This window comes from Cupressus sempervirens, chromosome 3 (genome assembly GCF_028749045.1).
Source record: "Cupressus sempervirens isolate cs-2001-9-10 chromosome 3, ASM2874904v1, whole genome shotgun sequence".
In the NCBI taxonomy this organism is placed as follows: Eukaryota; Viridiplantae; Streptophyta; class Pinopsida; order Cupressales; family Cupressaceae; genus Cupressus; species Cupressus sempervirens.
The window spans coordinates 87,890,283-87,896,825 of record NC_143120.1 but is presented as its reverse complement, the minus strand read 5'-3'; positions in this window follow the sequence as shown (position 1 = coordinate 87,896,825).

Here is a 6,543-nt window from a genome sequence, read left to right as displayed (position 1 = left end):
GGAAATAAGACGTGGAATAAGATATTGAATCCTAATATATATGGCTTTGGTAATAATCTTATAGGATAAGTTGCATAAGGAGATTGGTCTAAAGTCCGCAAAAGTTTGGGGGACCCTCAATTTTGGAATAATAAAAATATTTGTAGTATTAAAATATTTTAGCATAGATTTAGAATTTCTAGATTCTTCCACAGCCGCCCATAAATCCCAACCAATAATTTTCCAATAACTTTGATAAAACACTGCAGAGAAACCATCTGGCCCAGGAGCTTTGTCAGGTGGAAAAGAAAAGACAACTTTACATATTTCATGAATAGTAAAAGGAGCCATCAAAATGTCATTATCCTAATCAGAAACCACTATAGGAATGGAATCAAGGAGTTCATCAACCTGTGATGTAGTAGGGGAAGGGAGAACTTTAGGAGCAAGAAGATGCTTGAAAAATTTAACGCCTTGATTCCTGATAAGATGTTCATTAGTCATGAGGGTACCAAAGGCATCTTTGATATGAAAAATTGTATTGTTAGTTCTTTTTTGCTTGGCTGAGTTAAGAAAGAACTGAGTATTTCTGTCCCCATCCTAAAGCCATAATTCTTGATATTTTTGTCTCTAGTACATCTCTTCTCATGAACACAATTCCTCCCATTGTTCTTGCAAATTTTTTTGAAGAGAATGAGTATCTTCATTCATGCCCTCTTGGATAATCTAGTTATAAGCTTCTTCAAGTTGATCTTTGACTATGACCTTTTGATGAAACACATTTTTGAAAACATTTTGGTTCCAAATATGAATTCGAGAATTGATATGTTTCAATTTTATTGCAAACTGATGCATTTTCTGTCCTTCAAAAGGAACTTCATTCCACCATTTTTGAATATTGTGTAAAAAACTTGGATGTTTGAGCCACATGCTTTCAAATTTGAAAGAAGAAGGAAAGTGTTGATTAGAGAAATTGTTATTATAATTGAGATTTAACGAAATAGGAAAATGATCAAATCCTAGAGAAGTAAGGATGTTTGAATAAATATCTGAACAACTTAGCTGCCAATCTTTAGATAAAAGAAATCTATCTAGACAAGTAGCAATATTTGCAAAACTAGATCTCTTGTTAGTCCAAGTAAAAACTCCATCACTTGGATTAACATCCATCAGATTGTTATTATCCATGAAAGCATTAAAATCTTGAGGAGTTTTTAATGGGGGGATAATTCCACCAATTTTTTCTGATTGATCTAATAGAGCATTGAAATCACCACCAATAACTACTTTTTTCTGATCTAGCTGATGAAGGGAATGTGTGATAAACTCCCACAAACAAGCTTTCTCCAAGGTTGATGTAGGCCCATAGACATTAATTAGGATAAAAGAAATATCAAATGCAATTATTTGGACCAATAGCCAATCACTTTCTTGTCGAAGAAGCTGAGAGTTAACTGTAAGAGGATTCCAAAAGATTGTTAAGCCTCCATAAGCACCCAAACCTTGCATATGAAATGCTTTCCATTTTTTCCAAGATGCAATGAGTTTATCAAAATGATTTTGAGTCAACTTGGTTTCTTGTAATAAAATAATATCTGCCTGCAAAGAATCCATAACTTTTCTGATTCTTTGTCTCTTGTCAGAGGCATTTAAACCTCTGACATTTCATGAGATGATCTTCATTGATGACAAGGAGAACACCTAGTTCTCCTTTTCAATCTTCTAACAACAGTAAAACTATCATCCAATGTAGTTTGAATACCTACAACAATTTCTTTCTTAATTTTGGAACCCTTCTCTCTACCTCTAGCCTTTGGTAAATAATTATTATTTACACTTTACTTAAGTTTACTTAGGATAAATGCATTATTTTATTATTTCTTAGGTTAGACACATAGGAGTTTGCCTACTTATATGAGTTGTCATGTTGACAACATGAGAGTAAGAAACTCTAATTTAGCACATGGTGTCTACAACAATGGAGTTTGCATAATTAAATGAGTTATCATGTTGACAACATTGTTATTCACACTCTTATTTTAAACACATGGTGTCTACAACATAATCTTACATGCTACACCTTTGTAGGCTTATCCTCTAATCATTGCACTAACTCCTATGCTTAATAAAGGATAATCCACTCCCGGTGGACATATGCCTCATTGTAAGACTTATTAGTGTCTTGACTCCTAGTTAGTTTTGAGGCCTTTATATACATGCACGTCAAGTGTGTACTAAATCAATATCTGAGAACTTTATTCATTCTCATCTCATTATTTTGATCATACATTATTTGGAAAATATTGTGCTTGTCTTGTGCTTCTTGATCTTGGCTTGATTTTTCTCTAAGGAAAATTCGTATATGGTATCAGAGCCATAGAGGCATCATTTCATAGGCATTGGAGATCATTCTTGCTTCACCTCTCTAAGGACACCACGATTCAGATCTAGAGTATCCACAACTATTAGGAGCATCTAGAGCCAAAGCAGACCTCACCATTGTGTTTGGAGCATCGATTCAGTGAAAATTAACTATAAATTCACCTATATTGGGCCATAGTCAAAATTGAGGCAATTTTTTTTTGCAAACTAGTACCCAAAGGCCAAATTTGCAAGTCTCGTATGATCATTTTAAGATCTTCTTAATTTATTTTCAGATCTGTTAATTTTATTTTCTCTATATTTTTCAGAGCATTTTGTCAAAAAAAATTGGCCTGTCAGGCCTATAGAGAAATTTTTTTTTATAGGAATGGGGTGGTGAAATCCCAACCCTCACAAGTGGAATATTCTCTATAATATTGATATATTCTCCAGCCAATATTCCTGCAAATTTTGACTAGATTACATAGCCAAACACATACCTGGCAGGCTTTATCAATGGCTTCATAGCCAATCTACAACTTCTCGATGGCATTAACCCTCCAACAACACTAGACTCAAATGACCCTTCCAATTGTTTTACAACTTGCGAGCTTTTCTTTTTAAATCCCATAACACTCTGAATCAGGGTGCATGTGGCACTAAATCCCACAACACCTCATCAAAAATCACACTGCCAATCATTATCTCACTGGAATCTTCATCTTTTTGACATCCAGTCCACCTGTACTGGTACCCTCGCCAACGCCATCGAATATTCCTACCATCCCTAACACATCGTCGATGACACTATTGTCACTCCATAGTTGGCCACCTTAGCTTCCTCCATGCAACACAGTACAATCAATAATAGCTCAGCAGCCATACATCTTGATAGTGCCACATAATTTTCTAACTTAGACAAACACCTTAGCTGCCATGTCCATACAATTGTTGACATTAGTAGTGATGTCACCTGTCACATCACCCAGAGGCATCTTTTTCACTGATGTCACCTTTTTACTGGTTTAAATTTGATGGTCATTTAACCATCATCAGTAGGCCACTTCGTACTACCACGATAACCCTTTCGATGTCACATTTAACGTCATAGTTTGCTACTCAGACCCCTCTCCAAATTTAGTTTTGATTTGACAATCCGACTTTGGGAGCCCATATCTCACTCATCTACACTCCAAATTAGGTGTAATTTTATTTTATTTTTGGCTAGAATTTCCTAAACTTTTCATTGGTGCTATTATTTTGTAGTTTTGGTGCATGGATTTGTCAAAAATTGCAATTTTTGGTGACTGTACCTATCTAATGTTGCATTTTATAACTTTAAATTCTCTGTAAGAGCTCATCTAGACACATAAACAGGTTCCTTTTTTTGAAAGTGAATAATTTTTCAGCTACTTTCTAGATTTGCAATCAGATTATAAGCTTGTGTGGATAGAAATATCACTTATAGAAATAGGTCCTTTCATTGTGTTGTATTGCTTCAAAATTATTGTATTTTTGAGCCATATTGTAAAGTTCTAGATTTGAACTATAATCGGAGGTTGTAAAAAGAAAACTCAAAAGTCCAGTAAGGTTAAAATTTACAAAGTGGCCTGTTGTAATTGCACTACCTATAAAGTGCCAAATCATGCATTGTGGGGGGGGGGGGGGGGGGGGGTGGTTGATTGATTATTTTTGCATTTTGGGGGGTGCAAACATTCATTGATCTCATGGATTTTTGTATCACATGTTAGTTTGGTGTTAGACCGAGGTTGACAAAGAGCAACTATCAACAATGGAGTGCCTTGATAATTGATCATGTAAGAAGAGAGCATAAGGAAGTATTTTCTTATCTATGTTCCAAAAAATTGAACTCTTCCATTACTGAGCCACCTATTAAAATAATTTTGGATGTCATTTATTTTAGTGTCACTCATTCTTACTTTAAAGTTATTGACAAGTTCAATAATCCTTATGAAATTTGGATAGTTTTTTGGAAAGCATATGGAGATCCCACAATTTCTCCATTTCTAGAAGACATTCTATCTTCAGTCACTCTAATTATAGTACCTTCAAATCTAGATGAGATCACACATCTTGATACTCCTGTTGATTCTACTGATCCAGTTCCAACCACAGATGCTCCTGATTTAGTACAACAAGAATTACCAAGTCTTCCTACTTCAGCTTCATGGGATGAATTCCTTCCAGACATTGTAGGGTTGTTCGTGGAGTCTCACATTGAAGATGTGGGAGACATCATTGATAACATCAATCTTCTCTTTATTGAGGATACTTCTTCACTCATTGCAAGGGCATACTCTGACCCTCAACCACTTGATCATTCTGACTTGATTGTAGACATTTCTTTACAATGGATGGAGAAGGACTCTTTCACTTATGAGGAGAAATTTCAGTCTATGGAGATTGTATTCCAATTTCCTCAGACATCATATTTTCTAAAGATTTTTTCTACCAGTTGGGTAGCATTCTCTATAACACTTATGGCACCATTTCTTCCTATAGGGAGGATCATCATTCAGCTGTCATGGTGTAGCTTCTTCAGTCATCAAGGAGCTTCTTTTAGAGGTGTACATTCATCATTGAGGGGAGACAACATTCCTTCTCTTCCTACATCTTCCTATCAGATGCTTCATCATCTTTGGAGCTTGATTCAATTTCATCCATGGACATGTTACCTTGTTTGCTACCTTCATTTGGGCATCCACAAGATTGGTTCATGGCATCTTCATTCATCAAGGACTTATCAACTTTTGAGCAAACTCCAGAGGCAACATCCACCACATACTACATTTGGATTCCTCTTCCATCATCCTATCCATAGTGGGAGGTATACTTGCACCTCTACTTGGTGTTTTTTCTTCCTCAAGGGCGAAACATTGTTTGTTGGCATTGGATTTTCTTTTATCTTCAAACACTTATCATTTAGAGATCATTCACTAAGCTGGGGATTTCATCAAGGGATTCTCTATTGTATATGCCTGATGTATGTCATAATGTGGGGGGTCTTGATTACTCCATCCATTCATGCATCTTCTTTATTGTACGTATCTCTCTTTTTGGGGGAGGGTTTTTCCCATTAGTTTTTCTCTCTTTCACCGTTTGGAGAGAGATTGCATTGCATTGTGGGTTAAACATTGCATTTGTACTTGGGTACCTAACATGGCCTAGTAGCCAAGACCCATTATACATTTTATCATATCTTTTGTGAGCTTAAGTGTCTTCCCTTAGGTTGCACTTAATGGGGGTTGTTAGTGTAAATAATTATTATTTACGCTTAATTTTACTTAGGATAAATGCATTATTTTATTATTTCTAGGTTAGACACATAGAAGTTTGCATACTCATATGAGTTGTCATGTTGACAATACTAGAGTAAGCAACTCTAATTTAGCACATGGTGTCTACAACAATGGAGTTTACATAATTAACTGAGTTGTCATGTGGACAACACAGTTATTCACACTCTTATTTTAAGCACATGGTGTCTACAACATAATTTTACATGCTACACCTTTGTAGGCTTATCTTCTCATCATTACACTAACTCCTATGCTTAATGGGGGATAATACACTCCTAGTTGACATCTGCCTCATTGTAAGACTTATCAGTCTGTTGACTCCTAGTCAGTCTAGAGGCCTTTATATATAGGCACTCCTAGTGTGTGCAAAATCAATATTTGAGAACATTATTCATTCTCATATCATTATTCTGATCATACGTTATTTGTTCAATATTGTGCTTGTCTTGTGCTTCTTGATCTTGGCTTGATTTTGCCTAGAGGAAAATTCTTATAGTATTCAAAATAAAATTTCTAAAGACTTGTACAATAGTTACTAAACAACAAGAGAAGAGTAGTAGAGGAAGATACAAAATAGAGAGAAAATATGTGATGTTACCAATGATGAGGATACATAAAGAATTTTGAAAGGTATTGAGCCTTTGTTGAGGAACAATATTTGATCAAATTTTTAATATAAATATGGTTAAATGCTCCAAAACTATACATTTTCATAAATGCCTAATGTTTTTGTAAAAGAGGTATAGGAATGCCATGTACAAAATTTAATAAATATATATATCCTCTTCCTTAATCCATAGAGGTAATATGGTTCAAGAAATAATTTTAGCAGCTTTTCCAGACATTCTATTAAGGGCATAAGTTTTAGGGAGGAATGTAGATG